This window comes from Zalophus californianus, chromosome 9, assembly GCF_009762305.2.
Source record: "Zalophus californianus isolate mZalCal1 chromosome 9, mZalCal1.pri.v2, whole genome shotgun sequence".
Lineage (NCBI taxonomy): Eukaryota > Metazoa > Chordata > Mammalia > Carnivora > Otariidae > Zalophus > Zalophus californianus.
The window spans coordinates 105,528,614-105,554,571 of NC_045603.1; the positions used below are offsets into that span (position 1 = coordinate 105,528,614).

Genomic DNA, 25,958 nt, shown 5'->3' on the forward strand with positions numbered 1-25,958 from the left:
AACATGAAAATGTTCTCATGAAAAGTGTTTTATAAAATATAGTATTTTTAAAAGTTCATGTTAACAAGCAACAAGCATCGGTATTTTCCAATGAATCAACAAATACTTTAAAAATTTCTCAGTTTTAATTTCAAACACAGAAAATATAATAGATAAACCCACTTAATCAAAAGCTTTTGGGGTCCCCAATAATTTTCATGTGTAAAAGAATCTAGAGACAAAAAAGTGTGAGCAATGCTGCTTTGAGGAAAAAAAACAAAACCCTTTTGCTTGAAAATTAAAAGCATATACACAAAGTTTTTATCTGCCATTCATATTAAGTATAACTTTTAACCAAACTAATTAACTTGTACTTCCCAGAGAACTAGGGGGTTGAGAGCTGTCACTCATGAACACTTTAGCAGACTAGCACAACTCCTGAACACAATACATAACACAACTTTCTATAGACCCCCACACACCCCTTTCATACTTTCTCACATTAATAGTAGCCAAAGATAAAGCTTTTTAGTATATTAAAAAAAACCTTAAAATTATACCTAGTAATCAGTGTTTCAGTATTCTATGTATACAATGACTACCGATTAATTAACAAAATTTAATATTATCCCAGGTTTTAGGTTACTTAAGCTTTATCTTCAAATACTGTTAAAATAAAAACACTGTCAGAATTTAACTGAATTTAGTTGAAAACAAATTTACATTTTTTATAACCTTAAACATTATGTAAGAGTAATGGTCTACCTGTACAAGTTTGGGCATGGTGGGAAGGTAAAATAAAATTTATTATATTGATTTACTGAATGTTGTTCATAATCAGTATTATATCTAATACCAATAAATCAGAGAAAAGATTTTTTTACACTAAATTATTAATTTATTCTCATTTGTCAAAGACTTAATAATGTAAATCTGCATTCTTAAAAAAAGCTTGTTTCTGTAAGAATTTTTTTTAAGTCTAGTGCATTTAAATTATTTGGAGTGCAATTTCCTTGGGGCGCCTGACTGGCTCAGTCAGTGGAGCACGTGACTCTTAATCTTGGCGATTGTGGGGGTAAGAGACTGGGGGTAGAGATTACCTAAAAAAATAAAATTTAAAAGAAAGTGCAATCTCCATATTTTCTGGAAATTTTAGAAATACTTGACGTAGACATTTATTCAAGTCCACAAGCTGATCAGAGTTTCTCCAACTTAAGATACTTTACAGCCTAACTCCCCAATAATTAAAGAAATTTGTTTCACATTTATACAATGAGAGGCAACGGCCTTTCTGAACTACAGACAGAGAGAGCTTGTGGCATCAATTCTACATCAGCTCCAGGTTGAGACTAAACATAGATACTGGTTCAGATGTCAGAGTTGTTCTTCCTGGTGGACACAAAATTCTGAACCAAACTGAACTCAAGAGACTAAGGACACAGTAAAGTCCAACAATCCAGCCTCTCTGTCATCCCTCATTCAACAGAGAATCCATTTGTCCATGGTGAGACCACAAACCCAAATCTTTGATCACTGATGCCACCACTGGGAATAATTGATCTGCATGTGCAAACCAGAAACCAAAACAAAACAAAGTCAGGAGAGAGAGGGAGGGAGACACACACACATTTGGCAAAGTCAAGAAACAAGTTCTGCTTAGCTACTGCCTCTGGCAGGTAAGAAAATACCATGTGAAGGAACCTGGGTGGCCTCAGTCGTTAAGCATCTGCCTTCAGCTCCGGTCATGATCCCAGGGTTCAGGGAACCAGTCCCATGTCAAGCTCCCTGCTCAGCGGAGAGCCTGCTTCTCCCTCTGCCTGCCAATCCCCCTGCTTGTGCTCTCTCTCTCAAATAAATAAAACCTTAAAAAAAAGGAAAGAAAAGACTATGTGAATCCGTTGGGCATGCTTTTCAGTGGATGACCTCCCAAACCGCTAAATAAAAGAAAAAAAAAGTGAAACCGTGACTTTTGTACAAATTTAAAATGGACACGTGTCTGAGATTTCATTTAGTTCTCTAATTAATGAAGGAACTAATAAGAGGATACAACAGTTTTCTAAACAATGTGGATTTCTAAGGTCTGCCAGTTCTCACATCCGCTTTTATGAAAATAAAACCAACAGTGTAGAGCTGTAAGAAAAAGTCCTTCCCTTCAAGTGGGGTGAAGTCCAGTTACTTGGGGTGGATAGGTTCAAGGCAGAGCCAGAAAGACAGTTCCGACAACCCTGGGTGGCTCTGAGCCAGACTTCCTCCTTTACTCAGTCCCCAACAGGACCCCAATGGCTTCCCTAAGCCACTGACTTCTTCCTTTGGGTGTTGACTCTTACCAGTTTTCCCACGGGCTCTGACAACTCAAAGCAGGGAGGGTGTTGCCACTCTCACCCAAAACACATTTCTGTAAAAGGCACACTTTCACTCACCCGGCCCAACTGGGTCTACCAGGATTGGAGGAAGCTGGAGTGTACGATACTGGTCCCTCTCTAAGCTCCTCATTCTTCCCCACAGACACAGAAGAAAAGTCCTTAGAAATTCAAGTGCTCTGATTCTATTCCCCCCTTTCCATCTCAAGGCATGGGACCACTGATCTAACCCAATGGTTTTTAACCCTGGCACACAGGAATCAACTGAGAAGCTTTAAAACATACTGAGTTGACATGATCTTACATGTAGAAAAGCCCAAGGAATCCACTAAAAAAACTACTGGAACTAATAAGTGAGTTCAGCAAGGCTACAGGACATAAGTATTGCAAGATCAATTGTACTTCTATACATCAGCAATCAACAACCCAAAAATGAAATTAAGAAAGCAATTACCTTTATAACAGCATCAAGAAAAAGAGAACACTTAGGAATACAGTTAACAAAAGTAGCATAAGATTTGTACACTAAAAACTACAAATACTGTTGAAAGAAACTAAAGAGCTAAATAAATGAAAAGCCGTGAGATGCTTATAGATTGGGAGAATTATTATGGTTAAGATAGCAATACTCCCCAAAACTGACTTATAGATTTAATGCAATTCCTCTCTGACTCCAAGCTGGCTTTTTTTTTTTTTTCCCAGAAAGTTACAGATGGCTCCTATAATTCATATGGAAAGGCAAGGGGCACAGAACAGGCAATCTTGAAAAAGAACAAGGTGGTGGACTCACACTCCCCAATTTCAAAACTTACTACTAAGCTAATCAAGACAGTGCGGTATTGCAAAGGATAAACATAAGATCAGTGGACTAGCAATGACAGTCCAGAAATAAACTCTAATATTTATGGTTAATTGATCATTGACAAAAGGGGCAAGACCAGGTAAAAAGTTGTCTTTTCAACAAATGGTGCTGGGCCAACTGGGTATCCACAAGCCCCTACCTCATATCATATACAAAAATTAACTCAAAATAGATCATAGAACTAACCCAAGAGCTAAAACTATAAAATTCTTAGAACGCAGGAATAAAACTTCATGACCGTGGGTCAGGCAATGATTTCTTAGATATGACACCACAAAATTAAGTAATATAAGAAAAAAAACAGATAAACTGGACTTCTTGAAAATTAACTCCCAGGAACTGGCTGGCTCAGTGGGTAGAGCATGCAACTCTTGATCTCAGGGTTATAAGTTCAAGCCCCATGTTATGTGTAGAGATTACTTAAAAATAAAATCTTTTTTTTTTAAAGATTTTGTTTATTTATTTGATAGAGACAGAGATAATGAGAGAGGGAACACAGCAGGGGGAGTGGGAGAGGGAGAAGCAGGCTTCCCCCAGAGCAGGGAGCCCCATGCGGGCTGGGATCTCCCTCTCCCACTCCCCCTGCTTACGTTCCCTCTCTCGCTGTCTCTCTCTGTCAAATAAACAAACAAAATCTTAAAATAAAAAATAAAAAATAAAAAATAAAATCTTAAAAAAAAAGGAAAAGAAAATTAACTCTTTTGCTTGAAAAGATACCACTAAGAAAGTGAAAAGACGACCCATGGAATGGAGGAAAATATTTGCAAATCATTAATCTGACAAGGACTGACAACAAAGAATTCTTATAACAACAATGAAAAGACAACCTGATTAAAAATTGGGCAGAAGATTTGAACAGGATTGGGGCGCCTGGGTGGCTCAGTGGTTGGGTGTCTAACTTCAGCTCAGGTCATGGTCCCAGGGTCCTGGGATCAAGCCCAAAACCCCACCCACTCCCCACTCCCCCCAGGATCGAGCCAATCAGGCTCCCTGCTCAGCGGGAAGCCTGCTTCTCCCTCTCCCACTCCCCCTGCTTGTGTTCCCTCTCTCGCTGTGTCTCTGTCAAATAAATAAATAAAATCTTAAAAAATATATTAAAAAAAAAGATTTGAACAGGATCCAGAAAAGATACTCAAATGGCCAATAAGCTCATGGAAAATATGCTCAACATGATTAGCCATTATAAAAATACTAATCAAAACCACAATGAAGGGGCACCTGAGTGGCTCAGTCGTTAAGTGTCTGTCTGCCTTTGGCTCAGGTCATGATCCTGGCGTCCTGGGATGGACGTCAGGCTCCCTGCTCTGCGGGAAACCTGCTTCTCCCTCTCCCACTCCCCCTGCCTGTGTTCCCTCTCTCGCTGTCTCTCTTTGTCAAATAAATAAATAAAATCCTTAAAAAAAAAAAAAAAACCACAATGGAGCCACTAGGATGGCTAAGCTAAAAAAGATGGATAAAAGCAAGTGGTAACAAGGATGTGGAGAAACTGGACCCCTCAGACATTGCTGGTAGGAATGTAAAATGATGCAGCTTCCTTTAGAAAGTTTGGCAGCTCCTCAAACAATTAAACACAGTTATCAAGTGACCCAGCAATTCTACTCCTAGGCATATATCTAAGAGAAATGAAAACATATGCCCACAGAAAAACCTGTACATGAATGTTCATAGCAGCATTATCCATAATCGTTAGAAAGTAGAAATGTTCATTGAACCCAAATGTTCAATGTTTAATGAATGCATAAACAAAACGTGGTACCTCTATTACAATGGAATATTATCTGACCGTGAAAAGGAATGAAGGTCTGATTCACGTTACAACATGGATGGACCGAAAACATGCAAAGTGAAAGAGGCACAAAAGGCCATGTTTTGTATGATCCCACTTACGGGAACTCTCAGAATACAGAGATCCAAAGAGACAGTGGATTAGGTGCCAAGAGCTGCAGAGACAGTGGGACTAGGGCATGATTAATAATGTGTACGGAATTTCTTTTGGGGCTGTTGAAATTAGATTGTGGTGATGGTTGAAACAACTCTGTGAATACAATAAAAACCACTTTAAATGGGTGAATATTTGGTATGTGAAATATCTCAATAAAGTGGTTAAAAAAAGGCAGCCAGTAATGTATGATGATTAACATCATAATAAAAAATTTTAAAAAAAAATTAAAAAAAAGGCAGCCTGAGAAAGTATGTTCTGAAAAGGCAGGAGCCTCTTTCTCAGGTACCTGAGGCCATCCCCTCACACAGGTCCACTGCTCTACCCAGGTCTGCAAAAGTCCACCATCCTGGGTGCTAAAGGCCTCCATCCTAGAGTCTCCTGCTTGCCCTCCCCTGCCTAGGCCCTTCAGAAAGATCTGTGCACACGGGGTGGGGCAAGACAGGCATCCCAGAGGCTACTCCAAAATGTCTAGCTCAGCCTTTGTCCTTGCCTATCTCCTCTACAACCCTAACTGCCTTCCTCTTAGAGCTTAGTCATGGGGAAGAAAAGAGACGTTACCAAGACCCCAGATCACGCTGCCCAGGGGGCTGCTCCCATGTGGCCTTCAGAGCGAGGCATGGCTGGCTGGCGGGGCAGCTGAATGGAGCAGGAGGAGAAGGTGGGCCAGCCAAGTATGCACGGCAGGGGCTCCCATGGGTAAGCAACAACCCTCCCACCTCCCAAGTTCTAGCAGGTTCTGGTTCCTCATCTAGGCAAAGGGATGATAACCTGTATCTGGAATGGTGCAGGGTGTGAAAATAGTCAGTACAATCATTTTACACACAGATAAGCACCACCCCAGTGAGATGTTGTCACCAACAACGGCTCTGGACTCAGCTCCCCAGGCGGCCAGGAAAGAGTCTGGGAGGTTGGATGTTACCAAGGTTTCTAGGAGATATCCCTGGGAGAAACCAGGCTTTTTGAGACATGATGGACACCTGGGGCCAACTGGTCTCACGGTGGGGAATTTGGGGACCAAAGAAAGTATGATATTCTCCTTAAGGCTTGCTGTCACCCAATCCCAGGGGCCTGCCAGCCCACCAACCCACTGACCTCACAACCCTAACCCTACCCTCTCTCCAGGACAGGGTGAGGAAATACCTGCTGGAAAGTTGAGAAGAGGTTCCAGTTAAGGGCCCTTTACCTCCTCTACGATAGGACGGCCTGCCTTGATTCCAGGGTCAAGGGGGTGCTGAGCCTCTGCCCTCTCCCCACCCCTGCTACCATACATAGAGGTGTCTGGGCCCAGAAGAAAGAGGAGGGACAGTCCCAAACACAGTGCCCTCCCTCACCAGAAGTCAGCACCTAAAGCTCAGGATTCCCCAGAGGCTGCGGCCTCCTTTCTGTCTCCAAGGAGCTGCCTGCCAGTGCAGAAGCCCCTCCCAGCCCTTCCCATATGGATCTGACTTCCCAGATGGTGATCCATTATAAGTAACACCCTCACTAATGCTGAGAGGGGCTGCTGGTGCTGTGACTCATTTACCCAGCTGGCCTTCTCCCAAACTGAGGCACACAAATGCCTCAGACCTCAGGCCTGGTTTACTGCTCATGGGACCAGAGTTACTCAGCCCCAGGTCACTCTCCAGCACTTACTCCCAGGTGGGAACCCTACACCACCTCCCACAGCCTTCCTGACTCAGCCCCTATCCCCCACCCCCCATCTACTACCTCCTCCTCTGCTCCCTTACTCCGGTCATGTCTCCTGCTGTCCCCAAGCCCTAACTCAACACTAGTCCCCCAGACTTCAGCTGGCTCTCCCTGGACAGATGAAAACCCCAGAAAAACCCCAAACTCCCTAAGTCCCTGGGGCCCAGCAGCATTTAAGAGGCTCATGCATTCCCAGCCCACAGAGAGATCCTCTAAAGAGGGAGATACCCGGGTCACAGCTGGCTCTCAACCTGCCAAGTGACCTCCCTTTCCCTATTTGTAAAAAGGGCACTCCCTGCCTCATGAGATTCTTACCCTTCGCTTTGGCTTGGCCGGGGAGGGGTATGGCGAGGGGTGCGCATGAGGGTGTGGAGATCCAAGCGGAAGCTCCTGGGACGTGGCCCAGTCCTGGACCCAGGGCTGTGACCATCCAAACACTTGCCTAAATATGAGGATATCCGTGAGAAACACCCCACCACTGATGTTTCACATCTGCAGAATTTCACAGAATTCGGTTGAGAATTAAAATGATAGAGTTATGCAAATGAAACCAACTACAGATGCACAGATGCCCACTGACAGAAAAACAGCAACACCAATGCTGGCCTCAGATAAAAGCTCAGACAGCCACCCCACCTCCCACCACTACGCTACATTTGGCACTCCAAAAACTGGCCGGCACATCAGCAACTGCAGACCTGCCCCACGGGTCAGCACAGACAGCAGCACGGCAGGAGCTTATTAAGTGCGGGCTTGGGAGCCCATTCAGACCAGGCAGAAGCCCAGGCACAAAGCTCTGCCAGGATGTCCATGGTGATCCCGACACGCTGGACCCAGAAGGCACACCTCTCTTCACATGTGGCAGCCCCACTTCCGTGCAGCCCACATCCTTCCATGAGGGCAACCGGCCACTCTGGGTGTCTGAACGTAACCAGCCCCCTTTTAAACCTGGTCTATGACTCAGAGAGGGTGATGAAACTCCACCGCCTGGCACCCGTCTCCAACACCCAACACCAAGCTGATAGGATTACCAAGGGGAGAGGTCAGTTTAAAACAAACCACTTCCTCATTTTCTAAGCTGGTGGCTTTTAGGACCCTGGACACAAAAAGCCAACCACGATTTCCATTCGATGGTTGCTTTATGGTTCATCCAGATCATCAAGTCTGCCTTTCATTTGAAACTCCCCCATTTTGACCTCTGCAGGCAGAAAGAGAAGGAGGGGAAGGCAGGGAAAGGACTGAACCTCAGGGATGGGAGGCTGGGGAACCTGCTGGGCAAAATCCCACCCAGAGGGTCCACGCATGGCACTGCTCCCTGAAGCTTCATCCTGTCCCACGCACATCACTAGCTGCCTGCAGGAGAGGGGAGTCAGAAAGGCCACGGCCATTCTCTCTGTTCCTCGCCCCTTCACGTCTAACTGGTGTAGAGGTGCAGAGGTAGATGGGCTGAATTTGGAAAATGGACGAGTAGCCTGGAAATCCAGGCAGTGTAATGTAATACTGAGAGCTGGGACTCTAGGGTCTGACTCCCTCAGTTGTGACCCTGGGCAAGTTACTTAATGCTCCCCCATCTGAAGAATAAGGATGATAACCTTGCTTCTGATTACTGTGATGTCCAAATGAGCTAACTAATACACATAAAGTTCTTTACGTGTGTGTCTGGCCCACAGCGAGCTCTGTATGTTATCACCATCCTCATTTAGCTTTTTCAGACCCCTCAGTGGCTTTGGGCAAGGACGGGTATGGCCTGGGGGGTGGCCAGCCAGGTGTGGCAGCCAAGGTGCTGCTAATGGGATCCTATGCATAGGAGGCCCAGTAGGGTAGATAGCTGGCCTCAGGGGGCATCCAGGGCGGCACTGCCCTCCCAAGCCCCAGACTGACAAATGGTCACCGGAGGTACAACCACAGAAAGGACTTCCAATGGCCACAGCTCTAGAGTGAGTCTTCTCAGGAGCTAGGAATCCAGAGCCAGCATCCTGCGCACTACCACCAAGGAACACACAGTCCTTGATCATGATGGTGACCTCCTGTCACAGTCCCTTGCACTAGAGAAAAAGAGAACAGCTCCAATGTCATTCACTGCCCTTCTCAAGCCAAGACTCTTGTCCTGGAAGACTCCCTCTCATATCTTGCTCCTCCATGTGGCCTCAGCACTCCTGACAGGCCGTTCTCATTTGCCAATGAGTGAAACCTGCAGTTCCTCCAATGGGTCTCCCCAGGTTGGCTAAGGCTGTGAGCTTCCCTGGGCGAGGCCTCGGAGGAGGGCATGCAGTGCCCATTCCCACCTAGAGATACCTCTTCCCCACCTAGGCACCCCTCCCCCAGCATTCCTGCACTGCCCTGAGTGCACTTTCCCACCTTATTCAACTGGCAAGATCCTATTCATTCTTCAGAGTCCCCTTCAGATGGCCTAACCTCCTCAGACAAAAACAGCAACCCACCCCATGTTCCCAAAGCTCTTTGCAACAAACACACTAAAGCCTACGTCCTGATGTATGACAGTAGCCAGTTTATGTCTCCATTCCCATGGGACAGCACCCTGTCCCTCATGAACCACACCGCATGGGCACTGGGCACCTCAGTACTCAAGGAGGCCCATGAGAAGGCTGCCTTTAAACCCCACTTATGAAGTGCCTCACAAGGCCTCCTGTGGGCGCTGACCCTGTACCTCTTCTCTCTCTGGGCAGGCAGGAGGGACAGAACACACACATGCCCGGCAGCAATGAAAGGCTTGACATCTATCCTCTCTTCCCAACAAGGCCTTACTAGAGCTCTGCCCACCTCAACTTTTAAAACCAGAAGTCCCTTTCCCACTTTCCTTCTAGTTCCAAAACCAGACTACCTTCCAGGAACAGTCACTGATGACTTCCAGTGGATGCTCAGGGCCCTGGTTCAAGGTCTGTCTCAAGATGGCACAGACCAGGGGCGCCTGGGTGGCTCAGTCGGTTGAGTGTTTGCCTTTGGCTCAGGTTGTGGAATGGAGCCCCTGCTTCTGGCTCCCTGCTCAGTGGGGAGCCTGCTTCTCCCTCTCCCTCTGCTGCTCCCCCTGCTTGTGCTTACATCCAAGTGCTCACACTCTCTGTCAAATAAATAAATAAAATCTTAAAAAAAAAAAAAAAAGGCAGAGACCAAGGCCCAGGAGAGCCTTCCCCAACTCAGAGCCTGCCACTTGCCCCAGATGGGTGGAGATGGAATGTGGACAAACCACATCCTTCAGCAGCTTCCCCAGCTCCCTTCTATAGAGAGACCAGCTGAGATGCCACCAAGTGAGGCTTGGGCAGACAGATAAGATTTGCAGGAAGGGCAGGCAGGCTTGGCAGTGGAATTAGTTGCCTGAAAATGTGGGGGTGCTTTGTGCTGGGTTTCTCACCTGCTCCTCAACCCCTTCCAGACCAATCCAATCCCAGAAGGCCTCACCTGTGTTCCTCAAGCTCATCCCCCACTGTCACCACCACTGTCCCTCCATGACCCCAGCAAAATCCCTGCCAGCCCAGCCACTCTGTAGTTGAGGGCTTTAGGGCTCTCCCAGGGTTCCCTGGGGTCACAAAGTCATTCAAAAAACTGATTTCTACCACCAGCCAGTATATGCATGTAATTTCTAACAGTTCTAAGACAGGCTCTCTGGCCACCCTGAGGCAGGGGTAAGAAGGGAAAAGTGCCCGAGACCAGAATCCAAGGTCCGCGTCTGGATTTAGGTTCTGGATCTGGTGCTGAACAGACAGATGTGTGACCTGAACTCGTCCCTTCCCGTCGGTTTTTTTCCTCTGAGGTTGGACCGGCAGCCGCTAGTCTCACTGTCTTAAGTCCTCAACTCACCACCCCCGCCACCGCACCCCGGCCGAGGCCCCACCAGCCGCCGGCCAAACCCAAAGACTCGCTCGGAGAGGACACAATAAAGCCATTTCTAGCCTACCCAAGGAGAGGGCCGCTCCGGCCACTAGCCACTGGACAGAATCCGAGGGCCGCGCGCGGGCCCCGCTCCCCAGGCTGCCCCTGTATCCCCCTTCCACCGACGGGGCCGTTCCGGCGATGTCTGGGCCGCGAGGACCCAAGGAGGGGCCCAGGCGGACGGGAGGCGGGGTGAAAGGCTGCCTCGACGCCGGGGGCCGAGGGCCGAGGGCCGGCAGGCTCTAACCGCGCGGGCCCACGGGGCGCTCCGGACGGGGTGGCACCTGGCGGCCCCCACTCCCGCGCGCAGGCGGTCCGGGACTGTGCCTGAGAGGGTCGGGCCGCCGGCGAGCACTGAGCCAGCCCGGCGCCTGGCAGGCAGGGGCTCCTAAGCTTGCAGCTCAGCGCAGACGGCCGCGCGTGGTAGCGGGGGCTACTCACCCACCCAGCGGCCGTGGCAGCAGGCCGAGTGGCTAGCAGGGGAGCCGGGGGCCGGGAGCCGCACAAGACACGCTGGAGGCAAAGTCCCCGGGGCGCGCGCAGTACGCAGCCGCCGCTCTCCCACTTCCTTTATTTCCCGCCCGCCACGGCCGACCCCGCCCCCGGCCCGCCCCCCGCCGGAGCCTACCGGGAAACCCCCGCGCGCTGTGCGGGAGCCCCGGTCCCTAGAGCCCGGCTGGGGACCGCGACTCCCGCCTGGCAGATCAGCCGAGGATACAGTGGACTTCCACCCTCAGACCGTGGTCCCTATCAAGGTGGCCATCTGAGGAGGTTGGTCACGCATTCCGGCGATGCAGGGATTATTCCTAATGTTCCTTGCTGGGAAGGGCTTTCAGAATCCTCACGAGCTGTTCTTGGAGTAGCCGGGTTGGGGGGCGGGGGGTTGTGATTCCCGGTAATAACCTCGTGAAGCCATTCACCAGTGCCTGTGCCCAGATATCGCCACAACGGCACAGCCAAAGCAGAAACATGTGACTCCCAACAAAAGAGAAAAACAATCAGGAAAACAATTTTGTGGAAATCATGAGAAAACAAATAGGACTATGGAAGTTGCTACACCTGAACAGAGTAGTATAAACTGAATTTTATATTTTTAAAGATTTTATTTATTTGAGAGAGAGCACAAGTAGGGGGAGGGGCAGAAGGAGAAGCCGGTTCTCCACTGAGCAGGGAGGGAGCCCGCTATGAGGTTCAAATCCAGGACTCTGGGATCATGACCTGAGCCACCAAGGCGTCCCTAGAAACTGAATTTTAAAGAAGAAAAAGATTGGAAGGAAATACAACAAAAAATCATCACAAGGTTACATTAAAATAATAAAAATCACAGTGATTTTTTTTTTTTTACTTTTTGCTTTTTTGTGTTTTCCAATTTTTCTGAAAGGATGGTGGCAATAATTTTACAGTGATTGAAAACAATTATAATGAAAATCACATAATGGAATGGTTTGTTAAATTTAGGTAGCATTATCTGTATTTCAAGTTGATTTCTTTACCAGAGCTGCATGTTCAAGTGATTAAAGTATAAATAGCAAGTAATATTTTGTAAAGGGGTTGTCTCTGAGGTTTCTGGCAGCCAAAGCAAGAGAGGTTAATTTCACAGTTCTATAAAGAGAGAATGGAGCATACCAATTTCCACTTCAAGAGTGTCCAAGCTTAACTTGCACCTAACTGTAAATGAAATTTCTGGGTTTTGTGTGCAGCTTAACTTGGCTCTGAAGGAGGTGTCAGAGGGTACAATCTAGAAATTTTGAGCAAGAACAGGTTCATTCCAATAAATATATTTCCTCCAAGGATGACCTCTTTGAGGGGGGCACAGGATGCCTGAGATCAGAGTACAAATGACACATGGATAGTCTCAGCTCGATACTTTCTCCCAGGGGAGGCAGATGCAGTGCATGCTGGGGTCAGAGGGGGCAGAGGGGGGCAGAGGCTGTGTGCCGCACCCAGGACAGACCCTCTTCATTTGGGCAGCAGAGTCTGGCCTACCTAAGCTATAAGTCACTTCTGGCACCAGTACGTTTCTAGGACTATAAATGTGTTTCTCATACTGTATGTGGACCAACCAGGCTATATCATGCTCCCCAAGGAGCAGTTCCCCGGTTCAAACTTCTCATCAGGAGTTGTTTATCTTCTAACTCCTATGCAAATAACTAGTAATCCTTCCCAACTCAACACTACTCAACTCTCCTGATTGCTCAGCACTTCTGATTGCTAAACTTTGAACAATGGATGATATACTTCTCTGTCTCCCTACACAGGACTCTAAACATGATTTCATTTTTTCCATGCCTCCAGCCACCTTCTCTAGCATGGTCTTCTGTCCTGTGAAATGCTGCTCTGGCTCTGGGCAGCACTCTCGTGTTCCATCTCCAGAAGATGCGTGTCTGCTCACTGATCCATGCATCCCCAAATATGGTGGCCACAGCAGTGCCGCCATGAACATTCTCCTACTAGTCTTTTTGTGAACATATGTTTTCACTTCTCTTGAGTATAATACCTAGGAGTGGCACTGCTGGGTCATAGGGTGAGGAATGTTCAACTGTATTACCAACATCCAGTTTTTCAAAGTGGCTATACCTGCTTGCACTTCCATCAGCAGCGTGTGAGCATCCCAGCAACTCCATGAATCCCTGTGGCTCTCCCCTGCACCACCAGCACCCTGGTGCATGCCACCATATCCCCCTATCATAGCAATAGCTTCCTAACAGGGAGGGGCTCCCTATATTCTTCCTCCTTTTATAAAATGTCAGATGGTGTCACTACACTCTTTAAAGTCCTCGATGGTTTCCCAAGGCTTTTTTTAACAGCCTCCGAGCTGCACCCTCTTTAAGCTCAAATCCTACTACTGTCCCCTTGTTATTCTGCCTCAGCCCCAACAGCCTCTGTGCTTTCCCTGGCCCTGGCTTCATTTCCTCCACAGCATCTCTCACAACCTGAAATATTCTATAATTCTTCATTTGTGTTGGACTGTCTCCCCCCACTGGGAAATAATCTCCACAAGGAGGACAGGGACTTGTTTTATTCATATTCTTGTCTTGGTCCCTAAAACAGTGTTTGGTACTCATGGGTGCTCAACAGATAGAATAACTATGTCGACAAGAAAAACAGCAGGTGGTATCAGGTGCTGTGTGGAAGACTGAACAGGGCACTGCGAGGGCAGGTGAGCGATGGGTGGCTCAGGAGCTGGGTCATCTGATGCCTGAAAGAAAAGGGGAGCAGATGTGACAGGAGGAGGCAGAGCGTTGTGGACACGGGAAGCATCTACAGCAAGCCGTGCCAATGCAGGAAGGAGCCCAAGGTAGCTGGTGGATAGCGGGTGCAGGGTGACAGCAGGGAGGCTTGGGGACAGGCTGGGTGAGGAGTCAGGTCTTATCCTAAATGCTGTGGGGGTCACTGACTTTGTCCTGCAGGGTGGGATCTGTGCCAATTGGCCCCCAAATTCATTGTGTCTCCTATTTAGCTTCTTGCATTCAGGGTAGCTTCTCCCCACTCCAATCCCCAGTTCTAACTTGCTGCTTCTGTTATGCTTTGGTCTTTAAAATCTGTCAGCATTTTTTGTAAATTAAGAGAGTATGATGCTTCTCACAAAGGCAAGTCTATAGGGTCAGGAAACCTAGCAGTGGCTGCCAGCCACTGGAAGGGGAGGGACTCTAAGGGAAGACTGGAATGATGGAATATTTCTATATGCTCATTGTGGTGGTTGTTACATGACTGTATGCTTTTGTCAACATTCATAGAATTCCACACTAACAGGTGAATTTTATCGTATGTAAAAATGATACCTTAATTCAAAAATGAAACTGTAAATACACAAATAAGTTGTTTATCTTCTAACTCCTTCTAACTCATTACACATCTTCTTATCCTTCTAACTCACTACTAAGAGAATGATGCTCTTAGTAATGAAGACAGAACACAGCACCCTGGGGCGCCTGGGTGGCTCAGTCGGTTAAGGGTCTGCCTTCGGCTCAGGTCATGATCCCAGGGTCCTGGGATCAAGCCCCACATCAGGCTCCCTGCTCAGTGGGGAGTCTGCTTCTCCCTCCCCCTCTTTTTGCCTTTCCTTCCCCCTCTCTTTGTTCCTCCTCCTCCCCCTGCTCATGCTCGCTCTCTCTCTCAAATCAATAAATAAAATCTTAAACAAAACACCCAGTGAGGTTTTGGATGAAAAGGTGTAGGAAGCTAAGCAGTCTGACTTCAGTTTCAATTTCCCTGAGGCTTCTCACTGTTGCTTCCGGCTGCTGGGCCACTCCTCCTACAAAACCCCAACCCCCTTCCTAAGTTCCCTTTATTGCAGCAGAAAGATGGCATTTTCAAAGACATCTTGAAGGGATGCTGTTTGAAAATGATTATTTCTGAAACCCATTGTTATGGGCTGAATTGTGTCCTCAAATTCATCTGTTGCAGCTCTAACCTCCTAGTCCCTCACAGTGGGAGTGTTTTTGGAGACAGGCTCTTTAAAAAGGTAGTTAGGGTTAAATGAGGCCACAGGTGTAGACTCTAATCTAATATGACTGATACCTTTACGGGAAGAAATTAGGACACGGACACCCACAGAGGGAGGACCATACGGAAGAGACACAGGGAGATGGCAGCCATCTACAAGCCAAGGAGACAGGCCTCAGAAGAACCAACCCAGCCAATACCTTGATCTTAGACTTCTGGCCTCCAGAATCAGGAGAAAGTTGGTTTCTGTTGTTTATGCCCCCGGGTCGGCTGTACTTTGTTACGGCAGCCAGAGCAAACCCATACACCCACTTCTACCTATGAGTCACCTGTACCCAATCAGAAGGGGCTGGGTTTCTTTCCCTTTTACTGTCTGTGTTCCTTGCCAGGTGACCTTCCTCTTCTGGTCCTGGGGAGGTCTCACACCTGTCTTATTGATGAGGGAGCAGAAGGCAAGCTGAGGACAAAGCACAAGTTGATAGCCCGCAACCCGCCCGCACCCCCACTCCCAAGTGGGATCTGTGTGGCATTCCTCAGTCACTCCTGGTTGCCCTAAAGCTAAGGGAAGGAAAAACAAATGATTGACTTATAGAGATCACAGTCCTGCAAGATGTGAGTCTCCTTCAGTTTACAAATGTCTTAGTGATTTACAAGGAAAAAGCATTCTTATCAATAAGCTAAATTTCAGAAGGAAAAGTAGATAAAATTAAATGTCCTTATAACCTGCAGCCCATTGACAAATACTTGAGGCAGGCAGAGTTTAACGTTCCTCCATGAAGCTCCCAACTGTCTTAATGTTAATACCTTACTAGAGGGAAAAAAAACCTTGACGATGGGAAGGACTCCAGTATCTTCTAAGTCCTCTTTAGCATATGAACATTCTTTAGAAAACCTCCCTTTTTCCTTACACACAACTCCCAAGTCACCCCTTACAACCCCGGTGCAGCAGCTCTTTCTGCCCATGGGTCCTGTCCCCATGCCTTAATAAAACCACCTTTTTGCACCAAAGATGTCTCAAGAATTCCTTCTTGACCATCAGCTCCGGACCTCACCTACATTCAAAACTACATCGTTATCCTGCTCCAAGGTCAAGGGCATAGCTTACCCTTTTTTAGAAAAATTCAAATCTTGCCCTCCTTCTCAGGCCTGGGTCCCTTCAGACCCCCCTCACAGGCTGTTTCTGACAGGCCAAGGTGACAGCCGACTCTGGCAGATTGGTATTGGGTCTCCCTGAACCTCTGTTATGACCTGACCTTTCCAGGCTCTGGCCCTGGGCCACGTCATACATCTAGATCCAGGCTAAAGGGAAAATGCAGGCCTGGACCCCTCCAGCTTCAGACACCAGCACAAGCCTGTGTGCGGCAACAACCTGGTAGGGAGAGGCATGGTGACAGCTCTGTTTAGAGCTCCCTTTACACTCTTTCATGTTCAAGGCTGAGTTTGGAAAATAGAGTTTACTGGTTATCTGACATCAGGATGCCAGGGGTATTGTTGTGTGAAGCCAACAGGGTTGAAAATTGGTTTGGGGAAAATGAACCAAATAATATCTGCTCCATCTCGTGTGGAAACAGAAAGGAAGATAAAGTGCTCTCCCTATGGTACATCTTACAAAGTCCTTCTGGCTTCCCCTTCCCCAACCCTGCGGCCGGAGCTTTGATTAATGCTAAAAAGCAGATCTCCAGGGGGGGCCTGGCTGGCTCAGTCGGAAGTGACTCTTGATCTTGGGGTCATGAGTTCAAGCCCCAAGTTCCCTCGTTGGTTGTAGAGATTACTTAAATAAATAAACTTAAAAACAAAAAAGGAGATCTCCAGTTGATGATATACTATGTAAGCTTGAAAGACAAATATCATATGAATTCACTCGTATGTGTAATTTAAGAAACAAAACAGAAGAACATAGGGGAAGGGAAGAAAAAATAAAATAAGACAGAGAGGGAGACAAACCGTAAGAGACTTTTAACTCTAGAAAACAAATGGAGGGTTGCTAGAAGGGAGGTGGGTGGGGGGCTGGGGTAACTGGGTGATGGGCATTAAGGAGGGCACGTGATCCAATGAGCACGGGGTGTCATAGGAGACTGATGAATCACTAAATTCTACCTCTGAAACTAATAATATAGTATGTGTTAATTAAGTTGAATTTAAATTTTAAAAAAGTCATTTATTTATATATATATATTTTTAAGATTTTATTTATTTATTTGACAGAGAGAGACAGTGAGAGAGGGAACACAAGCAGGGGGAGAGGAAGAGGGAGAAGCAGGCTTCCCGCCGAGCAGGGAGCCCGATGCGGGGCTCGATCCCAGGACCCTGGGATCGAGCTTAATGACTGAGCCACCCAGGTGCCCCAAAAGTCATTTATTTATAAAGAATGTTTTTCTTTTATGCTTCTTTTTAAAAAATCTCAAATGCACTGCATTGGACGAATCATGCCGCCTCATTCTTAGCACATGGTCATCATCAGTCCCCTCTCCTGTGTTGTTTCTCATTTATTTCTTCTTTTTTTCCCTTTCCCATCTCCTTCACCTGCCTCTCAGAGGTAGCTTTTATGATATATGTATTATATATCATTTGTTTGTATAAAGTCTTGTAAAAAAAAGTATACTATTGTTTTGTACATATTACGGTAGATCTCATTTTATTTTTTTCCTCACTCAGCGCTGTATTTGCAAGATCCCTCTGTGTTGCTATGTGTATCACTTCTAAGTGCCACAGAGTACTCCACTGTGGGAATCCCCCACATTTTGCCCATCTGCTCCCCCATATAGAAAAACTCCAGACTGCTCCCAACTTGCTGTCATAACAAATAACACTCAAATGAACATCCTCAAGTATGGTTCCTACGAGTCTGGATGAGAATTTTTTAGCAGGTAGCTGGGAACAGAAGTACTGGGGTCTTAGGGTGGGCGTATGGGTAAGGTGACCAAGTACTAGCAGCCACTCTCCCCAGTGGTTGCTCTTCTCTACATTCCCACCAGGAGGGCCCATTGCTTCTGTTTCCCTCCATCCTCACCACCACTTAGCATGATTTAGGTTGCTAATTTTGCCAATCTAATGGATATAAAATAATATCTCATTGTTATCTTGTGTTTGCATTTCCATGGTAAGCTATGAGTTTGAGCACCCTTGTTCAGGATAAGTATCAGTTTGCATCCTCTAGTGAGCAGACACTGAAATGGGGCAGCAAGAAGTTTTTTCGGGGGAGATCATGTCTGTGAGAGATAGAGGAAGAAGCAGGATTGAACAGGAAAAACCTTCAGATCACAAGGCAGGTCTGAGCCGTGTAGAAGGAAACAGGGGAGGAAGGAGAACCAGACAGACCATGGAACCGATCTGAGAAGGTCACAGCCATGCCAGGTAGGTAGCTCTAGAGCAAAGAATGTCTGTTAGAGGAGAAATGGCCAGAACCCTGCGTCCCGCCACGCTCATTCACGCTTGGGAAGTGCCCGGCCTCTGTGGCAGCGTCTGGAGGCCATGAAGCTGGAGGCTGTTACCTAACGGGCGACCTGCAGCTGAGGAGCAGCAAGCCCTCGGCTGACGGCAGGTCTGAGCAGAACTCCTCCATGACTGCCACAACAAGTGTGCTGGAGGAACAACCAGGGAGGCCTCAAGAGCTTGAGATCGCAAAGGTGTATTTCTTGCTCAGTCTGCCATGGATCAGGTGGCTCTCCTTGGAGGCTCTCCTCCAAAGGTGATGCTGGGATCCAAGCAGCTTTCCATCTAGGGTCTCTGCTGTCAAGGGTTCTTCACTTGCAGATGCAGAGGCACAGTGTGCAGAGCTCACTGCTAACTGACTCAGAGCTCAGCCTTCCCACTCACATCCCCTGTGGGAGTGCCTGTCAGGATCTCAACATAGCTACCGAGGCAGAAGCCAGGAAATACAGTGTGTAAGTCCAGGAAGAGAAGATGCAGTGGGGGCATGGGGACATACACCATTGTCTCTGCCACACTCCCTGATAATTTGCCTGTTTAGCTCCTTAGTCCATGTATCCACTTGGGTTCTCGTCCTCTTCTTATTTGTTTGCAGGAGTTCCTCAGATATTCTAGACCTTTATTGGTTTTATTTTTTTAATTTTTTAAAGAGATTTTATTCATTTGAGAGAGAGAGCATGAGCAGGGGAAGTGGCAGGCAGAGAGAATGGGAAAAGCAGGCTCTCTGCTGAGCAAGGAGCCCAATGTGGGGCTCGATCCCAGAACCTGGGATCACGACCTGAGCTTAACCATCTGAGCCACCCAGGCGCACCCGTTTATTGGTTTTAGACATTATAAATATCTTCTTCCAATCTGTTCTTGGCCTGTTAACTTTTTCCATGGTATCCTGCATTAAACACACTTCTCAAATTCATACATTTCTTCCCTTATAGTCTGTGCTTTTGAAGTATAATTTAAGAAGTCCTTTTCTCCACAGTTTACAAAGATATTCTCCTATATTTTTCCTATTTTGTAAATTTGTAGTTTTGTTTTTTACATTTTGAGAATGTAAAAACATGGGATAAAATACCTAGGAATAAATTTAACCAAGGAGGTAGAAGATCGAAACACGGAAAGCTAGAGAGTATTGAAGGCACAAATAAATGGAAAGATATTCTATGGTCATGAATTAGAAAAATTAGTATTGTTAAAATGGCCATACTACCCAAAGCAATCTACAAATTTAATGCAATCTCTATCGAAATTCCAATGGCATTTTTCATAGAAATAGAAAAAACAATCCTAAAATTTGTATGGAACCACAAAAGACCCAGATTAGCCAAAACACTCTTGAGAAAGAAGAACAAAGCTGAAGGTATCATGCGTCCTGATTTCAAACTATATTACAAAGCTACAGTAATCAAAACAGTGTGGTATTTGCATAAATACAGATACATACATCAATGGAACAGAATAGTGAGCCCAGAAATAAATGGACACATACATGAACAATTAATTTTTAACAAAGGAGCCAAGAATACTCAATGAGAAAAAGATAATAAAAAGTGTAGGGTATAAAAAGTATAGGGAAGGGGCGCCTGGGTGGCTCAGTTGGTTAAGCGTCTGCCTTTGGCTCAGGTCATGATCCTGGAGTCCTGGGACCAAGTCCTGCATCAGGCTCCCTGCTCAGTGGGGAATCTGCTTCTCCCTCTGACCCTCCCCCCTCTCATGCTCTTTCTCTCTCTCTCTCACAAATAAATAAATAAAATCTTTTTTTTTATTTGACAGAAAGACAGAAGCACTAGTAGGCAGAGAGGCAAGCAGAGGGAGAAGCAGGCTCCCTGCTAATGCAGGACTCGATCCCAGGACCCTGGGATCATGACCTGAGCCGAAGGCAGCCGCCTAACTGACTGAGCCACCCAGGCGCCCCAAATAAAATCTTTTTTAAAAAAAATTGAAACTATGTGAGGTGATGGATGTTAACTAAAGTTAGCATGGTGATCATTTCACAATATATGCATATGTCAAATCATTATGTTGTGCACCTGAAACTGCTACAATGTTATATATCAATTATATCTCAACAAAACTGAGGGAAAAAAGTCCTTTCTCTATAGATCAAAGATTTCTTCTACATTTTTTCTAGTTTATAAATTTGCAGTTTTATTTTGTGAATTTTGGTCTTTAATTCATCCCAAGTCTACATGTAGTATTACACAGGAGACTGTTTTCATTTTCTCTATATGGTGAGCCAATTTTTTTCCAAACACCATTTGCAAAACAATTCATCTCTCCTATTGATTCATGGGAATCAATCACAATCTGAGTTTCCATGGTCCCTCTGAGTGCTCCTTTTGGGGCCATACTGCATGGTTTTTACTATTATGGCTTTGCTTTAAGTCATACTGTAGTTAAGGCAATCCCCCTATGCTTCTTTCTCAAGGTTGTTTTCACTATTCATGTGTTTTTATTTTTTTTTTTTAAGATTTTATCTATTTATTTGACAGAGAGAGCACAAGCAGGGAGAATGGCAGGCAGAGGGAGAGGGAGAAGCAAACTCCCGACTGAGCAGGGAGCCCAGTGCGGGACTTGATCCCAGGACCCTGAGATCATGACCTGAGCCGAAGGCAGACACTTAACTGACTGAGCCACCCAGGCACCTGCTTTTTTGTTTTAAAGAGTTTATTTTTTTGTTGTTGTTATTTTAAAAATATTTATTTATTTATTTGAGAGAGAGCGTGAGCGAATGAGTAAGCTAGCACAGGGAAGGGGCAGAGAGAGGGAGAGGGAGAATCCTCAAGCAGACTCCCTACTGAGTGTGGGGCCCGACGCAGGGCTCAATCTCACAACCCTGAGATCATGACCTGACCTGAAATCAAGAGTTGGCTTCTCAACTGACTGAGCAACCCAGGTGCCCCAAAGATTTTATTTTTAAGTAATGTCTACACCCAATGTGGGGCTTGAACTCATGACCCCAAGAACAAGAGTTGCACGCTCCACCCACTGACCCAGCCAGGCGCCCCATGTGTTTTTAACCTTTGTAAAAATGTGAAAGAGTTTCTGAGCCATCCTAGAGGATAGGTTTGGATGGAGAGTCAGGAAGGAGAGCTCTGGGGAGAGGAAAGTGAGAAGAGGCAAAGTTGGGAAGTTGGAAGGGACCATCAGCTTAGCTTAGTAGTCAGCTTTGCTGGGCTGGGGGTAGAGGGGACAGCAGTGAACTGACAGCAGTGAACTCTGCAAGACCCACGGATGCATTGAAGAGTCAGCATGTGGCTCAGACCAGAGGCGTTAGGGCATTTCGATGGTAGAGGGGGCATGTGGACGGAGGGGTCTGGGCAGGCTGCCCAGGGAGGGTCAGAGGGAGGTTGGCAGGCCTTTCACATAGTGGTTAAGAGCTCAAGTCTTTGCAGTTTGTTTCTTCAGCTCTGTTCCTTACCAGCTCTGCGACCCTAGCATGATACCTAATTGCTCTGAGGCTCATTGATAAAATTGGGATAATAATGCCTCTAAATACAGTGACTGGTACCGTGTTTGTGCTCTCATTATTGCCTATCAAATGGAAAGGAAGGGGAAGAGCTATGTATTAGGCATAAAGTCAGAATGAGCAAGGCAAGTACTCAGAACACATAGAGACCTGGCGTGAAGTCGTTGGCATTCCTGGACTTGCAAACAGGGAGACCAGCAGCTACCTCTAAGAAAGCTGAGGCCCCAGAACAAGTTTCTTGATTTCCCATTTCCTATCCATAAAAGAAAATGATAGTACATATTTCAAAGTTGCATTTTAAATAAATGAAATATGGAAGAGTCTCAGTTATGGTAATAATACAATACAATAGTAAGGTCTCAGCAAATGGCCGCCATTGCAGTTATTACTTGGCATCCCTGCAGAGGCCCTCCAGCATCTCTGTGCAGTTGCGGGTGCCCGACTGGGAGTCAGAGGCCGGGGTGCAGGGAGGTGGTTCAGGGAGTAGGACCTCAATTGCTGGGGTTTCTGAAGGGGCACTAAGAGGAAGGAAGGAGAGGAGAGGGACTGCCTGCTTGCTCCCCCATCCCCTTCCTTCCCTTGTCACCTTCTGAGCTGCCTCCACAGCCCCTCCCTAGCGGTCGGTCCCTCGGTGGCTTGCACTGCACACACCTGGACTTGATAACGAACTTCTTCTCCAGGTGTTTCTCATTTCCCTCATTTCCTGGCAGGGTTGGTGCTCAGTAGTGTCTCTTGGCTCTCAATAGACCTCAGGTGCCTGGCCCTGGGAAACTGAAGGGATGAAGGAGGGTGGCAGGCCAGTGCCCCTGGGCCTTGTTAACTGAGCTCTGAGAGCACGTGCCCATGGCCGCCTTGTTGCATTTGGTCCCTGGTGCCTGGCATATCACATGTGGACTAAGTCCTTTCTTGTGCCTGCTTTGATGGCATCTTGTCTCCTCCAACTGCAGGAGGCAAAACCTCTGACTTCCCCCAGAGACAAGTCCACATGGGGTGGGGGCTCTGGGTGGCAGATGGGCTCATGCTCTTCCTTCTGGTGCCCGCTTCCCACAAGCACCCCCAGGCCCCGCCTCTGCAGAGGTGCCAATCTTAGGGTCAGAGTTTCCGCAAGCCCACAAATGCCACTTCCTTCCCTCTTCCCAGTGCTCGTGAAAGCCCACAGCTGTGACGCACCCAGCTGACTCCGAAGCCGGGAAGTCAATGCTCCTTCCATCTAGACACCCCCATCGCCCTCACCTCAGGAATAGAATCTGACAACGGAGGTTTGGAGTGGTGAACACGAGGTGAAGGTGTGGCCTCGGGTGGGAGGGGAGCGGGGCCCCGGCACCACACAGAGTACCATGTACACAGCTAGTTGTCCATAACCCCCCACTCTCTGATAGGGGTAGAGGCTGGGGGCACGTGAGCCCTCCAAGGCTTTCTAAACCAACAGGCATACTAACGGAGGGGAGAAGAACATGATGGCTTATTATTTCCAGACCCAAGTGAGTAAGTAGCTCAGAGCTTTTGCTCTGTGCCCGACTCAGGACTCTACCGTGGGTCCAGCCAGGGGCTTACCATCCCTGGTAGACCCTGGGCTGACACGCAGGAACAGACAGCGGGGTTAAGGTGCTGTAAGACAGGCCAACATGGGAGGCCCGGTGGGGGGAGCGGAAGCAAAGTGCCAGGCGGCAGGGAGCAGTGGTTTACATGGAGGCACAACTCCCCTGTCCCTGGATGTGTGTATACAAGGGCAGGAGCCGTAGACAGGTGCCTGGGAAGGAAAGCATCCAAGTGCTTTCCCACCAACACAGAGTCTAGGCTCTGGGCCTTGAAGGACATGCAGGCTTGGAAGGCAGGAGGGTCTAGAGGGAGGAACGCCAAACAGCTCCTGCAGGAGGAGAGGGGAAATGGCTACCTCCAGGACCAGGGCCTGTGGGGCAAAGTTCGTGTTCATACCCACGATCTTGTACAGGTGAGCTGTCAGTGCTGGAAAACGTCAGGCACTTTTTTTCTTTCAGCCCCACCTGGTATGTGTTGGCAGTATGGCCTGGGGGAAGCTGTGGGTGGCTGGCTCTGACCCAGCTTCGACTCGGTGCCTGTACTGGGCTAAACAACTAGTCTGGGATTTCCAATATTACCTTAGCAGCCTTTCCCCTGGACCTTTCTATCGAGTCAACAACAAACAGCTGCCACTGAGGCTCCCATTCAGGGAATCATAGCAGAGCAACTTTCAGGGGGTTGACTCCCTAGGCCCAAGGGGCTAGAAAACCCAGAAACGTCCCCTTCCAGAGTCTGGCTCTGGTCAGAAGGGGCTCCAGGGGAAGAGGCAGACAGGAGTTTCCTGGAGGAGGTGGGCTGACTCTGCCAAAGAGCTGGGTCCTCCATTAGTTAACTGCCAGGGCAGGCCAGGTCACGTGCTCCCCACGCTCTCCTTTGCCTTGCGGCTGCCCTTCCTGAAGCTAGCTCACTGGATGGTGGCTGAATCACGCCAAACCAAGGGGAGGGCGTGGGGGCCCCGGAGTGGAGTAGGGGCCTGGCCATGACTGGCTTGAACATTTTACATGGCCATTTGTCAGAGGGAGGGATGTTGAGAAAGAGGGAAGATCAGTGTCCAGAATTCTGCTTAAAGACACACAGGTTAAGAATGCCATGTGGCAGAGCGAGTGAGTGCTGTATGTGGAATTTTGTGTTCCTTGGGGGTAGGGCTGTGACTCTCATTGCGATGGATCCATGCACACCAGAGCTGGAGCCTGGGTTGGAATCATGAAGGCAAGGAGACACCTGCCTCACATTACATGAAGTTTCTGGTTCTTTATTCCTATGCTGGCTTTCCCCCATCCAACCCAACCCCATGACTTCCTTTCTTGCCAACGCTGCCCTGGGCTTCAGGTGTCACTCATTTCCCGGAGAGCAGACTTTGAGCAGCTGCTGCCGGTTCCTGTCACAGGTGCTAGGGCAGGAGCAGCTCCCCTACCTCCTGGGACGGGAGCACATCTGCTTGTGGGCAGTGGCCCGGGTTCCACCTTGAGTGGAGCACCTCCGTGTGGCTCTGGTGGCCGGCGTGCCACTATGACTCAGCAGCCACAGAGGGACAGGCATAGGGCCCACAAAACGCAGAGCACTCAGCATCTCTGATCTCTTTGCTGCCCCACAACCACTTTACGGGGCAGAGAGTGAAGGTGACTTTCTCGTTTCAAGGGTAGAAAACAGGTTCGGGAGCCACGTCCAAGATCAGCCAGCCAAGTAGTGGCCACGCTGTGGGCCAGACGCCAGAACAGACTCCTGGGTCCAGTGCTCGTTTCACGCAGCCAAGTGGCCTCCAATCAAGAACTTTCTCCAGGTTGGAGGTGGGGGAGAAAAGGAGGGGATAAGACTCGGGATCATCTTTAGAGGAGCGTAAGGGAAAAGGGAGGGGGCAGGGGAGACCACTCTGTTGGCTTGGGGGGAAAAAAGGATGGGCAATGTTTTCAACAGCAGACCTCTCCAAATCCATGGGACCAAGCAGATCCATAGCGCTGCCCAGAGGGGGCGCTGCAGACACTGTTCGCTGTGTGGTGAAAACAGCAGTGGCCCCTGTCCCCGGCTGAACTCCGTGCTTGGCTCTCAAAGCCAAGGTCAGTTCCTAGGCACGTGAAGGCCCAAACACATCTGTTGATGTTTAAGCACTCCTCAGCTGCCAGGGCCAAGGGCACAGTCCCACCTCAGCTGGAGGAGGGCTTGTCAGCATCCTTCTCAGCCACCAGCCCCCTGGACAGAAGCAGGTAGCTGTCCCTAGCTCCTGCTATCATGGCCCGATCCACAGAGAGTGGTTGTGTCTCTGTTCTCCCCCAGGGTCCTTGGAGAATTCCTCTCCAGGGAGAAGGAAGTATGGAGTTTGGGGTAGAAGGCCTAAGGGGGCAGACATGGTTCTGTTGCTTCCACTTG

General features: G+C 47.8%; 1 protein-coding gene across 2 annotated transcripts in view; it reads right to left on the minus strand.

The window, feature by feature from the left end:
* BID (BH3 interacting domain death agonist) overlaps positions 1-11,286 on the minus strand; it is a 47,971-nt gene extending 36,685 nt beyond the window's left edge. For both annotated transcript variants that reach the window (XR_003520127.2, XM_027595406.2), the window contains exon 1: positions 11,159-11,286. The gene's annotated coding sequence lies outside the window, so the exon portion shown is untranslated. The remainder of the gene's footprint in view (positions 1-11,158) is intronic.
* Positions 11,287-25,958: the final 14,672 nt, after the last annotated feature.